The sequence below is a fragment of the Bos grunniens genome, chromosome 29 (assembly GCF_055505025.1).
Source record: "Bos grunniens cultivar Pamir isolate PY7600 chromosome 29, Bosgru_T2T1.0, whole genome shotgun sequence".
NCBI lineage: Eukaryota > Metazoa > Chordata > Mammalia > Artiodactyla > Bovidae > Bos > Bos grunniens.
The window spans coordinates 24,025-39,824 of record NC_141193.1 but is presented as its reverse complement, the minus strand read 5'-3'; the positions used below and the strand labels follow the sequence as shown (position 1 = coordinate 39,824).

The 15,800-nt window shown below is 44.9% G+C and overlaps 1 pseudogene; it reads right to left on the bottom strand.

Annotated features, from left to right (window-relative positions):
* Nucleotides 1-1,831: 1,831 nt before the first annotated feature.
* On the bottom strand, nt 1,832-6,217 carry LOC147341602 (small ribosomal subunit protein uS2 pseudogene; annotated as a pseudogene).
* Between the last annotated feature and the right edge of the window lie 9,583 nt (nt 6,218-15,800).

Genomic DNA, 15,800 nt, shown 5'->3' with positions numbered 1-15,800 from the left:
AGCTCTCAGAGGTAGAAAATGTTATTCTCTAAACTTATTTTGGCCCATTCTATAATGGATTGTTCCATTAAAAACAAAACACTCAAACCAACATTAAAAACCACCCTTTTGGTGTACCTGAAAGCTTTTGCCATTTTGGAGCTTTCTCTTTTTCTGTCATCTCTTAAACACATGTAAAATAAATACAGTCAAGTCCCCTCAGGAGGGGCTACTTAGGGAGCTCTGGGCCTCAGTCGTTACTAGGAATAAAAGTGGCAAAGACCGTTTTTACTCCATAACTCTCAAGGCATTTTGGTGTGGGATAATCGGGACCCGTGGAAAGCATATGAAAGCCTGACACTGTTTCTTCCATCTGCCACAGCTCAGTGATTTTCAATATCTTACCTTCTGTAACCAAAGATTGAGAATGCTCAGGAGAGAGCGTAAATATAACTACATAACTCGTTATAAATAGCATATAAGTAGAAGGTATAGTCAGATGTGAGTCTAACTTACCTTAATATCCTAGTTCCTGTGGCTCTCAGTCCATAGGCTCAGACTACATTCCTCGGGCACCTCTACAGATTGGACAGTAGGTGGCGCTTTCAGCCTGTTTGGAACAGTTCACGGGCTTTGGCTTGTTTACTTGCTTTTTAACTGTTTTACCACCATTGCACAGAAAACAGAGTAATTTGGTACATAAGTGTATGAAGTCCACATCAATGTCATGGGAGCAATTCCAGAAGAAAACAAAGCCATATAACTGGATCTGCAGGAAGCATTTACAAATATCCAAAAAAAACCTTTACCTCTCCGTAGATTCAAACTAAAAACAGAAAGTGAAAGTCACTCAGTCCTGTCCGACTCTTTGCGATCCCTTAGACTGTAGCCTTCCAGGCTCCTCTGCCCATGGAATTCTCCAGGCAAGAACACTGGAGTGAGTTGCCATTCTCTTCTCTAGGGAACCGTCCCAACCCAAATTATCCAGTAATAAAACGCTTTTAGCGTTTGTGTCACAGATGCTCTTTGCTACTTTGATTCCTGGTGACGACAGAATCTCAGGCCGACCTGGGACCCACCTTAAAGTAGTTTGTGTCCTGTAACCCTGGTCAGGCACATAGACTTTAGTTTGGTTTTCTTGTTTGGAAACAATTTGACCTAGCTGCTCACAAGCGAAAAGCAAACTGCTAGACGTTAAAATGTTCCAGTAGAGTACAGTCAGGTGCTCTTGATTCTAGGAACTTCAAAGGATGCTTTTAAGCCTTGTCAGCCAACAGCTTCTCTTGATTCTGAAAGCTGGGTTTACTAGGGACCGGCAGCAGTGGAAGTGTGATGAAATCTCTGCAGCGGTGTTGTGCTTCAAAGCACAGGGTCTGTACAGACCAGGAACAAAGATAAAATATTCTGAAGGGGTGAATCCAGGGCATTTACTCTTATCTGAACAAAAGTTTGTGCACAGACGCATTTTATGCATCACTTGGGCTTCCCTGGTGGCTCAGAGGTTAAAGTGTCTGCCTGCAATGCGGGAGACCTGGGTTCGATCCCTGGGTTGGGAAGATCCCCTGGAGAAGGAAATGGCAACCCACTCCAGTATTCTTGCCTGGAGAATCCCATGGACGGAGGAGCCTGGTGGGCTACAGTCCACGGCGTCACAAAGAGTTGGACACGACTGAGAGACTTCACTTTCACTTTCAGGGAGGCCACAGGCTCCCTGGGCTCTCCAAATCCCTCAGTTTAAGAGCTCCTGGCCAGGGAGTGAAAGAAAGCAAAGGCAACCCTTCCATCTTCCCCATTCCGACTTCTGGTCCCATCACGTTCTGACTTCTGGTCCCATGAGAGACACGGTGGACGCTCAGCGCGCTGTCCCAGCCGCACGGCTGCCAGAAGAGTTACAGGAGCAGACCTGCCCAATGGCGCCGCTGCTTGCTGCCTGCTGCCGGGCCTTGTGAGAAGGCCCCAAGGAGATCTAGGAAAAGCAAAGGGGAGTCCAACTCAGCAGAGCAGCCCCGAAGCACAGGCAGTTAAAGAAAGAGGAAGCAGGAGTCAGGTCAAGGAACGACCCCTTTCTGAAGGCTGCGCTGATAAGTGGTGTGGCTGAAGCATCGCGCTCCCTGCGCACACGGCTCTGCCTCTGCAGGCACTTCCAGTTTGCCTCATGGTGAGAGGCGGCTGCTTGTCAGAAGGCAGATCTTTTCTACCATCAATAAACTGTCTTTTCCCTGCTGTCAGCCCTGTAATCTGGCACTATATGCACCTTGCTCCATTGGCTGCTAACACTTCCGTAAAAGGAGATCTAACTGTCGAGAGTTCAAAATTCCAGGGGTCTGTGGAGTCCCGCCATCAATTCACCCCCCAGAGTTGTGTTTTAATCAGGTTCAGTTCAGTTCAGTCGCTCAATCGTGTCCAACTCTTTGCAACCCCATGAATCACAGCAGGCCAGGCCTCCCTGTCCATCACCAACTCCCGGAGTTCACTCAGACTCACATCCATCGAGTCAGTGATGCCATCCAGCCATCTCATCCTCTGTCGTCCCCTTCTCCTCCTGCCCCCAATCCCTCCCAGCATCAGAGTCTTTTCCAATGAGTCAACTCTTCGCATGAGGTGGCCAAAGGACTGGAGTTTCAGCTTTAGCATCATTCCTTCCAAAGAAATCCCAGGGCTGATCTCCTTCAAAATGGACTGGTTGGATCTCCTTGCAGTCCAAGGGACTCTCAAGAGTCTTCTCCAACACCACAGTTCAAAAGCATCAATTCTTCGGTGCTCAGCTTTCTTCACAGTCCAACTCTAACATCCATACATGACCACAGGAAAAACCATAGCCTTGACTAGATGGACCTTTGTTGGCCAAGTAATGTCTCTGCTTTGGAATATGCTATCTAGGTTTGTCATCACTTTCCTTCCAAGGAGTAAGCGTCTTTTAATTTCATGGCTGCAGTCACCATCTGCAGTGATTTTGGAGCCCCCCAAAATAAAGTCTGACAGTGTTTCCCCATCTGTTTCCCATGAAGTGATGGGACCAGATGCCGTGATCTTCATTTTCTGAGTGTTGAGCTTTTAGCCAACTTTTCCACTCTCCACTTTCACTTTCATCAAGAGGCTTTTTAGTTCCTCTTCACTTTCTGCCATAAGGGTGGTGTCATCTGCATATCTGAGGTTATTGATATTTCTCCCGGTGAGTCAAGTAAAAATGCTAATTATAGGCTTAGGATTGAAGATACTAAAGTGAGAACATGATTGAATTTAGAACTTTTGGAACTTCTGATTTTAAAAGTATTTGTGTATCTTTAAAGTCCAATAAGAAAATTTTACTCTTGCTTATCTTGTCTGAGGAATAAACATGGAAAGATACTTACTGAAAAAAAGCTACAAAATTTGAGGCTTTGAAGAAGGGAATTAAAAAAGAATGGGTCTCATGAAGAGTAAATCCGTTCAGATGGGAAAGCTGAGAGGAGAAAGAAATTGATTTAAGAAAAGATCTTACTATTAGAGCTGAGGCCATCTGCCATTTAGTCAAATTTACTTTTCTGCATGCAGGGTCACCTTATACAGACTCATACAGACACACAATACAGCTACCATCTCCACTGATACCCAGAGGGGTGCCCTGGCCACCGCTTCAGACTGCCTTGTGGGCACTCAGGATGCTCAGGACTCTGTCCTGTGTGTCCCTGGGAAGTGACTCCCAGGAGGTCCAGCCACTGAGCCGAGTTCCATTCTGTTTTCAAGCAGCCCTTTAAATCCCCGAGGACAGCGCTCCTATCTCTCACCACATAAAATGTCCCCCCATGTGTTACTGCTCCTCATAAACATGGCTGCTGCTTTTATAATCAGTCTTAAGATATGGTCACCTGATTATATTATTTTTTATTATGCTGAAGTCAGTCAAGTGTTTTATATCTTACTAGAATATTAATATGTCAGATTCAGAGAAATAATTCAAGGATGAAGTCAACTGATTATCCTCCTATCCATATGAAGTATATAAATATAATCTCTGGGAGTTGGTGAAGGACAGGGAAGCCTGGTGTGCTGCAGTCTATGGGGTCGCAAAGAGTTGGACATGACTGAGTGACTGAACAATGATAAAATATTATTTCAATTGATAATGAATGTACAGTGCATAGGGGAAAGTGGGAGAAAAGTGTTTTAAAAATTGGATCAAGCTTAGCTAATAAAATTAGCAGTTGCAAATGTTGTTTAAGGGAAGAACATAATGAATTATGAATTAGGAAATTTTCCTCTTATGTGAAAGGAAAACAGCAAAAGTCACAGAACATCCTCATGAGTAGACATATTTATTTATTTTTATTTATTTAGAAACTGCTTATTTTCTGTGAACCAATTTCCATTTTAAGAGTTTGTGGGGTTTCCATAATGGCTCATGGTAAAGAATCCTGCCAATGCAGTAGATATGAGCTCAGTCCCTGGTCCAGGAAGATCCCACGCACCTCAGAGGAACTAAGGCTGTGAACCACAACCACTGAGCCTGTGCTCCACAGCCTGGGGGCCACAGCCACTGAGCCCACGCTCTGCCACCACTGAAGCCTGGGGGCCCTGGGGCCCACGCTCCATAACAAGAGAAGCTGCTGCAACGAGAAGGCCAGGCACCACAACCAGAGAGTGCGCCCCACTCACCGCAACCAGAGCAAACCTGTGCAGCAGCAAGGACCCAGCACAGCCCCCACCCAAGAAAAGAGCCTGTGAAGGAACAGCTGAAGCCCACCCAGTGCTGTGCCTACCCACCCAGTGGCCTGAGCAGTGGGCGCTGCAGGCCAGCCTTCAGGGGAAACTGCAGAGTAGGCAGCGAGCTCTCCTGCCCGCCTGTGGACTAGGCCAGCACCTCAGATCCAGTAGTGTTGCACTGAGCTGCTGAAGTGACCCATTCACGGTGAAGTCCTCCTTGGTCAGAGCTTGCTCAGCTGCCACCTGCTCTTCCCTTTTAATCTCTTCAGTGTTGGGGATTTTTTTTCCAGGACTTGGAAGCGACGAACTTGAAAGAAGACAGTTGGACAGTCTCTTGTAAGGACTGACAAGTTTATTTTTGTAGTCAAGTCTTTTTATAGAAGCAGGAACAAAGAGCTTAGAGTATACAGCCAGCAGAGTGTGTACGGGGTTAACATCTAATCAGTAAAAATATTTTAAGGACAGCACTCTCTAAGTGACCCGTGTGTTTATCCTATAACCCATTTTTTCAAGTAACATCTTTAATATTTATTATTAAATCTTGCTGCCGGGCATAACCAAAGGCAGGAGATGTTTTTTTGCCTGCAGCACATCAAGCCAGGGTATCTCTGGCCCTTCACCATTTTTCCAAGGACTTCTTCCAACCGGCTGTTTTGTACTGCGCTTCCCAACACTTCAGAATCTGCAGACGTAGAGATCGGGCACGATCTCCCAAGAATGTTCACAGGAAATGGGCAGAACTTCCCGGGTGAGCATCTGCCAAGTCAGACCCACCAACTGAACTCCCTAGTTGCCGGGGATGGGTGGTCTCCAGAGTGCAGAGGAGAGTCCGTGTCACACAGACCGATGGTAAGAAGTTCACATACATGCCTCTGGAAGAGGCTGGCAGTCAGCCCTGGGATCGTAACCACTAGGAGTCTTGGCTCCTGGAAGCTGCCTGGGTCTGGTTAGTGGAGGCTCCAGGAGCAAAGTACCCGACCAGAGAAGCGGTGGCAGCAAACTGCAGCTCAGCTCGCTGGCAAAGGTTCCTGGAGGACGCAGCAGTGACAGCAGCTGGGTTTTCAGTGGCAATGATGGCATGAGCTGCCTACAGAAGCTTCTCCCAGGTTCTCTTCGGATTCCTAATGTAGACGCCGTCAGTTTTCCTCCTGTAGATGTACTGCTCCACTGGGAAGTAAAAGTCGGTGATACCTAAGTGGGCCCCTGCTGCAAGGAACGTGATGGTGTCGTCCTTCATTTTCCGGACATCAAGGACCCAGGATAGTGCAAAAGATTCACTTCACGTTATGACAAGAATCCAGACAGTGCCGTATGGACCACTGTCTGGGTAGCGTGGGAAAAGCCTGAGAAGATATGTTAGAGAAGCCAGATAATCTTTCTGATAAAACAAACTTGACTTTCATTCAGTTTGTAGAAATAACGCTGTGAGTTTTATTCTTTAGAGGTTTAAAATTTTTTTGTAATGTCTTGGCATTTCTGAGAAACTTGTAATACATGTACAAGGTTCAAGAACCTAGAAATATAAAATACTTTATATTACATCGTTCTTCCTACCCCCTTTCTTCTTGTCAAGGCCCTGCTGCTTCCACAGTCAGCCACGTGTTTTGTTTCTCAGGAATAGCTTCCAGACGTTTTTGTTTTGTTTTGTTTTTCTAAGTATTTATTTGGCTGTGCCTGTGGGACCTTTTCCATGGGAAGTCTTAGCTGTGGCATGTGGGTTCTACTTTCCTGACAAGGGATTAAACTCAGGCCCTTACAATGAGAGTGCAGAGTCTTAGCCCCTGGATCAGGAGAGACGGCCCAGAATGTCATTTTATTGATACACAAGCAACTATGAATATCTACTTCTTCTTCACTCCACATGTGGTGCTAGTGGTAAAGAACCCACCTCCCTGTGCAGGAGACATAAGGGACTCAGATTCAATCCCTGTGTCCGGAAGATCCTCTGGAGCAGGAAATGGCAACCCACTCTAGTATCCCTGCCTGGAGCATCGCCATGGGCAGAGGAGCCCGGTGGGCTACAGTCCATAGTGTCACAAAGTGTGGGACGTGACTGAGTGACTGAGCACAACCACATTTAAAACCATACATGGTCGCACACTGTGCACAGTGTTCTATGGTATCTTGCTTATATTCAGCTGACACTATCTTGGGGAATATTCTCTCTTGGGACACTATTTTCCACAAATCAGTCCACTGAATAGATGATGTACTATAATACGCTTTACTGGTCCACATTGGAATAAACACTAATATAAAATGACATCTTGACATCACAATAAGCAATGTAATGCATAATCTTAGCCTAATTTATTCCATTGCAGGAAAATGTATAAGTTTCTAATGCATTAGGAATTTCTACAAATCTAATGGATTTGTAGCCTGAAGTATTTCCAACTGAAATACAGCATGTGATAGGATGTTGCTGGTAAACTAGCACGTTGCTGGATTTCCGCCCCTCCCCGCCCCCCCGCCCCATTCCCTCCAGGAGCTATGCAATGATCATTTCTCTTTCCTTAAGACTCAACCTCTCCTCTCCCAGATTTCTCCCTGATCTGTTTTTAAAAACATTCTCCAACCTCTTCTGCCCTTGTGACTTCTCTATAATCTGCTCCTTTTCTTAGCACTGTCCTTCATTCTCATGCCCTCATTGCCTGGCCTGGTCTCTACCTGCCATCTCAACATTGCCCATCATTGCTCCACCCACTCCCCTAGAGATGGTATCAATACGGCCAGATAGATTGTTGAGTATAGAAAAATGGTTCATGGATAATATCGAATCACTGAGCCTGGATAAGAAGGAGACATCCACAGGGGAGTCTAAGGTAGCTGGGGAAGAAGGAGAATTTAGGTTTTATCTGTGGTCTTCACTCAGGGGAAGATGCTACAGGGCTCACACCAGGGAAGGAGAAGTCAGTCAGAGGTAAATACTTGGGAGGTGGTGTCCAGAAATTCCAGCAGGAGCTCTGGAGAGAAGAGTGAGGGAGAGCGCCTGCTGTGAGGCTGCTGTGAGTGTCAGGCAGGGACACACACGGGGCAGCAGAGAAAGGAGCAGGAAGGTGATAACAGGCTTTCCAAGGGAGGGAGGGTGTCATGGTGATAGTGATGTGCACAGAGTTACACATGTCACGGAGATGAGGGAGGATGGAAAAGAGCCAGTGAGAGGGGAGGGCAGATGCAACTAATACATCCTGTACGCTGTTTCCTGAGAGGCCAAGAGCAGAGGCCAAGAGAGAGGCTGAGCCAGAGCACAGGACACAATGAAGGAGACATGAAAGTTGATATATAAAAACACAGGTGTTCAAATCAAGATTGTGTTAAAACACTCTTTTAAGGAATACAATTGGGATTTTAAGGAACTCCTTTTAAGGAATACAGAAATAAAATTGTAGGTGAGATGATAATAATTCTTAGATGATGATTCACAAGAATGACTCCCCTGCCTAAAGAGTGACACCGTCAGAAGCAGTTCTGTGCAGAGGTGAGCGGGGAGACGGCACAGCACAGTGGTGGAGACACATGGTCAATGGAGACTCTGGGCCTTCACGGGAGGAGGGGGTTCCTGTAGACCCCACATGCCGGTGTGCTGAGAACATCGAGCAGGAGTGACTTGAGCCATTGAGAGTCACTGTACTTGAAGGGGTTTTTGTTTAAATATAATTTTATTTCCTTTTGGCTGCCCTGGGTCTTCTTTGCTGCCTGCAGGCTCTCTCCACTTGTAGCGAGCAGGGCCTGTGCTCTAGTTGGGTGGTTGGGCTTCCCGCTTTGGTGGCTTCTCTTGCTGTGGAGCGCTGGGCTCTAGGATACCTGGGCTCAGTATTGGTGGTGTATAGACTTAATTTCTCTGTGGCATGTGGGATCTTCTGGGGACCAGAGATTGAACCGGTGTCCCCTGCACCGCAAGGTAGATTCTTAACCACTGGACCATCAGGGAAACCCCTGTACTTGAAGTTTTCATTGGAGCTACCTAAAACATGATAAAAGTGACCTCAGCAAAAGAGGGAAGGAGCAGTGAGTGCACGGCCTGCCTTCCACCAAAGAGAGCCTGCTGGGTTTGCACAGACCCCTTTCCATTTCTGAACCACACTTGCCATTTACTCACTTCCTCTTTCTCCACCTAAAAACCACACATCTCTTAAATTCTCCAAGCAATCTCCTGGTGGCTTTCTTTCATGGAAGTAGAATTTCTGGGCAAAAGATTCTGTGCAATCTTTCTATGTGAATATCAGAAGAAGGTGAACATTTTATTTGAGGTTATGGTTCTGGAAATTCAGAATGAAATATGTTTCAGCTCACATTGGCCAAACGTGCTGTACCTGGCCTCAGCCTCCTGTATTTTAGTTGGCTCACTGGTGTCATTAAGGTCCTGGGATCCCTCTTGCCCCTCAACTACTGCATCCACCTCCTATGGCATGGCAAAAAAAGGCTCTCTGGTACCATTAAGATCCCTGTTGATTGCAGATCCTGTGATCTTGCTGGTGCCTTGACTTACTGCAACTTCCTAAGTCCTTACCTAGGATTTGTTGGCATAAAGTTCAACCAGGAAAAACAGAAAACAAAACCTGTTTTAGTGTGTCTCTTGATATTTGGTTTTGTTTTACATTTGCAAGAGCAAAACACATAAAATGAAGCAAAAGGTACTTTTGAACACATATGGTTACCTGACTTAGAATTACTGATTCAAAGACTGTCTGTAAAAATAAAATGTGACTTCCACTTCCAGCTTTAAGAGGAACAGTATCTGAACTTCCTCACCTGGCACTGGTAATTAGAAACCTGAACAAAATACTGGGAACAACTGTTTTCAGATCTTGGACAGCAGGCCCCACAGGACTAAGTTCCTAGAGTGAAGATGGATACACAAATCCATCTGATGACTCCTGGCTGTCTGCCTTCAGGCAATTTCCATGTTGCAGGTACAGGGAGGGGAACCCAGGTGCAGCCCAGCAAAGCCCTGATCTGAGAACACAGGTGAGCCAGGGAGGCTCAGAAGGTGATATGTGTTGGGCAGGGGATCCAAAGGAGAGAGCTACTCAGACAGAAAGAATGATTACAAGTGCCTAATGAGCCTGCTGAGTCTCTGTCATCTGATCACACAAAGGTGAATTTCCACAAGGCTGGGCAGGAACAACTTTTGAGGAAAGAATTATTACTGGAGATCTATGCATTGAGTGGGACTGGATGCCATGATCTTAGTTTTCTGAACGTTGAGCTTTAAGCCAACGTTTTCACTCTCCTCTTTCACTTTCATCAAGAGGTTCTTTAGTTCCTCTTCACTGTCTGCCATAAGGGTGGTGTCATCTGAATCTCTGAGGTTGTTGATATTTCTCCCAGCAATCTTGATTCCAGCTTGTGCTTCCTCCAGCCCAGCGTTTCTCATGATGTACTCTGCTACTACTGCTACTGCTAAGTCACTTCAGTCGTGTCCAACTTTGTGTGACCCCATAGACGGCAGCCCACCAGGCTCCCCAGTCCCTGGGGTTCTCCAGGCAAAAACACTGGAGTGGGTGGCCAGTTCCTTCTCCAATGCATGAAAGTGAAAAGTGAAAGTGAAGTTTCTCAGTCGTGTCCGGCTCTTAGCGACCCCATGGACTGCAGCCCACCAGGCTCCTCCGTCCATGGGATTTTCTAGGCAACAGTACTGGAGTGGGGTGCCATTGCACTCTGCATATAAGTTAAATAAGCAGGATAACAATATACAGCCTTGATGTACTCCTTTTCCTATTTGGAACCAGTCTGTTGTTCCATGTCCAGTTCTAACTGTTTCTTCCTACAGGTTTCTCAAGAGGCAGGTCAGGTGGTCTGGTATTTCCATCTCTTTCAGAATTTTCCACAGTTTGTTGTGATCCACACAGTCAAAGGCTTTGGCATAGTCAATAAAGCAGAAATAGATATTTTTCTGGAACTCTTTTCCTTTTTTGATGATCCAGTGGATGTTGGCAATTTGATCTCTGGTTCCTCTGCCTTTTCTAAAATCACCTTGAACATCAGGAAGTTCACGGTTCACATATTGCTGAAGCCTGGCTTGGAGAATTTTGAACGTTACTTTACTAGCGTGTGAGATGAGTGCAATTGTGTGGTAGTTTGAGCATTCTTTGGCATTGCCTTTCTTTGGGATTGGAATGAACACTGACCTTTTCCAGTCCTGTGGCCACTGCTGAGTTTTCCAAATTTGCTGACATATTGAGTGCAGCACTTTCACAGAATCATCTTTTAAGATTTGAAATAGCTCAACAAATAGATGGGGTAATAGTGGAAACAGTGGCTGACTTTATTTTGGTGGGCTCCCAAATCACCACAGATGGTGATTGCATCCATGAAATTAAAAGATGCTTACTCCTTGGAAGGAAAGTTATGACCAAACTAGACAGCATATTAAAAAGCAGAGACAGTACTTTGCCAACAAAAGTCCATCTAGTCAAAGCTATAGTTTTTCCAGTAGTCGTGTATGGATGTGAGAGTTGGACTATAAAGAAAACTTAGCAGAGAAGAATTAATGCTTTTGGAGAAGACTCTTGAGAGTCCCTTGGATAGCAAGGAGATCCAACAAGTCCATCCTAAAGGAGATCAGTCCTGGGTGTTCACTGGAAGGACTGATGCTGAAGCTGAAACTCCAATACTTTGGCCACCTGATGTGAAGAGCTGATTCATTGGAAAAGACTCTGATGCTGGGAGGGATTGGGGGCAGGAGGAGAAGGGGACAACAGAGGATGAGATGGTTGGATGGCATCACCAATTCAATGAACATGAGTTTGGGTGAACTCAGGGAGTTGGTGATGGACAGGGAAGCCTGGTGCACTGTGGTTCATGGGGTTGCAAAGAGTTGGACACGACTGAGCAACTGAACTGAACTGAACTGAATGCATTGAATAATGTGCAACATTCATGTGGGGCTGAGAATCCTCACCAGCCAGAGTGAAGAAACCTCCTTGAATATGTGGGGCATTCAACTGAGACAGAAAATGTATATATTAGAGCTGAAACTAAAAAAAAAAAAAAAAAAAAAAGAAAGAGAGAGAGATGAAACTAATCACAAGCCTTAAAATAAAGGGCACATAGAATTGTACTAACAAACCTTAGCAATAATCCTCAAACATGTCTGCTATGAAGGTAATCATTTCCTACCAGGAAAAAGCAAAATTAACACTTTCAGGAAACATACAAAGAAAACAAATCAAAAGACATTTCTATCACCCAGGAAACTTCAAGACATTTAGGAGTCCTGTGTCAGATAACAAGTCCAATGGATATTTCATATTATCTCATACCCACCCACAAAAATGAATATAAACCCCTTTATATACACTGCAAATATATGAGAATATTCAAGAAATTGACTACTTTCTGGAAAAATATGAATCCTCAAGACCAATATTTAAAGCAGCTGTAACAAAAGAAAAATAAGCAAGGAAGGCTATAAAATAAAATTTTTTCAAGAATTACTTCTGAAAATCATGTGAAGGCTATGCAAGCAAAGAACAACTGACTACAAAAGCACCACATAATTTTAGAGAATCAAGAATAGAGGAACAGAAGAAATCTCCCAGAATATTGGAAATATTGGAAATAAAAGCAAAAATAAACAAATGGGACCTAATTAAACTTAAAAGCTTCTGCACATCAAAGGAAACTATTAGCAAGGTGAAAAGACAGCCTTCAGAATGGGAGAAAATAATAGCAAATGAAGCAACCGACAAACAACTAATCTCAAAAATATACAAGCAACTCCTCCAGCTCAACTCCAGAAAAATAAATGACCCAATCAAAAAATGGGCCAAAGATCTAAATAGACATTTCTCCAAAGAAGACATACAGATGGCTAACAAACACATGAAAAGATGCTCAACATCACTCATTATCAGAGAAATGCAAATCAAAACCACTATGAGATACCATTTCACACCAGTCAGAATGGCTGTGATCCAAAAGTCTACAAATAATAAATGCTGGAGAGGGTGTGGAGAAAAGGGAACCCTCTTACACTGTTGGTGGGAATGCAAACTAGTACAGCCACTATGGAGAACAGTGTGGAGATTCCTTAAAAAACTGGAAATAGAACTGCCTTATGATCCAGCAATCCCACTGCTGGGCATACACACTGAGGAAACCAGAAGGGAAAGAGACACGTGTACCCCAATGTTCATTGCAGCACTGTATATAATAGCCAGGACATAGAAGCAACCTAGATGTCCATCAGCAGATGAATGGATAAGAAAGCTGTGGTACATATACACAATGGAGTATTACTCAGCCATTAAAAAGAATACATTTGAATCAGTTCTAATGAGGTGGATGAAACTGGAGCCTATTATACAGAGTGAAGTAAGCCAGAAGGACAAACACCAATACAGTATACTAACGCATATATATGAAATTTAGAAAGATGGAAATGATAACCCTGTATACGAGACAGCAAAAGAGACACTGATGTATAGAACAGGCTTATGGACTCTGTGGGAGAGGGAGAGGGTGGTAAGATTTGGGAGAATGGCATTGAAACATGTGAAATGTCATGTATGAAACGAGATGCCAGTCCAGGTTCAATGCACGATGCTGGATGCTTGGGACTGGTGCACTTGGGATGGTATGGGGAGGGAGGAGGGAGGAGGGTTCAGGATGGATTTTCTTTTAAAAATTAAAAAAAAAAAAAAGAAATCTGTATTTTGTGAACATAATTTAACCCTGATATGAGTCAGACACAACTGAGTGACTTCACTTTCACTTTTCACTTGCGTGCATTGGAGAAGGAAATGGCAACCCCCTCCAGTGTTCCTGCCTGGAGAATCCCAGGGATGGGAGTAGCCTGGTGGGCTGCAGTCTAAGGGGTCGCACAGAGTCGAAGCAACTTAGCAGCAGCAGCAGGATGAGAACTTGACGTAAGTGACATAAAACAAGACCACACACCAATTTTACCTACTATTCTTGGTCTCCTAATCCATTAAATGCTAATTAATGATAGATAAATCATTGCAGAGAAATTCTCCATCTCTAAAAAAACTTAGGTTTCCTCACAATTTTTGTCCCTTTAAAGGAAGTCAAGCTGTACCGTCTAAGAAGTGCTTGCTCCAGAAGATGTGGAATATATATACAATGGAAAATTACTCAGTCACAAAATCAAATGAAATAACGCCATTTGCAGCAACATGGATGAACATGGTGATTTCACTTTAAGTGAAGTAAGTCAGACAGAAAGAGACAAGCATCGTATGATATCACATATGTGGAATATTGAAGAATGATACAGATGAACTTATTTACAAAGCAGAGGTAGAGTCACAGACATAGAAAACATGCTTATGGTTACCAAAGAGGACACGGGGGTGTGGGGAGAGGTGAGTCAGGAGTTTGGGGTCAGTACGCACACACTGCTGTATGTACACCAGGTGACATAAGGAGCTGCTGTGTAGTGAGGGAGCTATACTCAGTATCTTGTGACGACCTGTAACGGGAAAGAATCCGGAAGAATATATAGTCGTTCAGTCATGTCCAGCTCTTTGGGACTCCAGGGCCTGTAGCCTGCCAGGCTCCTCTCAAAGGACCGGTCACAAGGAGCTGGACACAACAGAGGGACTAACCACACAAGTCCTACTCTGCTCGTTCTCAGCCAACTTGGAGAAAGACATGACACGTTATCAGCACTGCAGTAAAGTTTTCTCTAAGATGCCTGCCCTGTAGGGAACAATTTGAACATATTCTGAACTTCAGTTGTGCTTGCAAGTAATTTTGTCAGGAGAAAGAGTTGGTGAAAGAAAGCACAGCTGACCCAGAGGAAACTAACCAGGCGGGAAAACACAAAACACGCTTAACACACAATAAACATTAAACTGATTGAGAACATTGTGGGAAGTGTCCTAATTCATGCTCCATTTGTCCACACTTAATTGAGTGTGCTCAGTTAAGGCACTCTGTGTCTAGAGTGTGCTGTCATTCTTGGCTAATTTAAAATATAGTGTATTAATAGGAAATTGGAGGCATAATAAGGCAAACAGATCAAGAGATGACTGTCATCAAGAAGAGAGTTGATGACTTAAAGTTCCCAAGAGGAGGGACAGGCCACGCCATTGGGCCACATGGGAAAGGAATGGACTTGTCCGGAGAGGGAGGGAGGGGAACTCAGCACAGGGGCCTTTACTGTGACTCCTCAGGAGGGAACAGTGAGCTGGGTGCGCAGGCTCAGGACTGGCTGGTGCGCGTGATGTTAGCAGCCATCCTCGGTGTCTGGCTCTGGGTGACAAGGGAAGGGGACAGTGGCCCAGAGCGCAGCTTAAATGTCACCTCCTCAGAGACACGTCCTTGTGTGCATCTGTGGTGACAGCTTCCCCATGTCTCCTGCCCTTACCACCTAGGTTCTTCACAGCACCAGGGCCGGCCCTGTCTGCACCCGCTGGGGCTCGTCACCCATCCGTCCTCGGGCCCCAGGACTCTTCTCCTCCCTGCCCCTCTCTGCCCCAGCCCCCCCATCCCGCTGTGCCGTTTCCCGCCCTTCACTTCATGGAGCTGATTCTTTTACAAGCTGTTCTGTTTATTCCTTGTCTGGTTCCACAGCGTCAGCTTTGTGGGAGCAGCAGAATCCTTTCTTTTTAAAGTGTGGTGGTCTTCTGTTTTACTCTCCTCTTGAATGTCAAGGACTGTGAGGTGTCGTGGCTGGGTCCCTGCCCCCAGCACAGGCCTGGTACAGAGCACATGCGCTCTCAGCATTTGGGAAGAACCAGCAGTGGTAAGCCTTGTTGCTGCCCCCCCAGGGGACTGTTAAAAACAAGACAACAGCCCCAAAGGAGTTGCTTAGTTAGGAACCATGCTAGCAAAATAGACGACGTAAATGCAGTTTTGGCTCTTCCAGAAATGAAATCTTGAACCAGTCAGCCAGGAATCTTCTGATTATCACTAGTTGAGTCATCTGCCTGAGAAAGCTTTCCAGCCTCTATTGGAAAGTAACCTCGCAGTAACCACTTGGATTCTTTGCCCAGTACAACATCCTTGTTCCTGATCCCTTATGCCTATAAAAGTCTTTTATTTTGTGCAACTCCTCAGAGTTTCTAACTGCTAAATTGGATGCTGCCTCATTCATTTAAATAAAGGCACTAAGATTTTAAAATTTTACTCAGTTGAATTTTATTTTAATAGGGCTTATAGCTTAT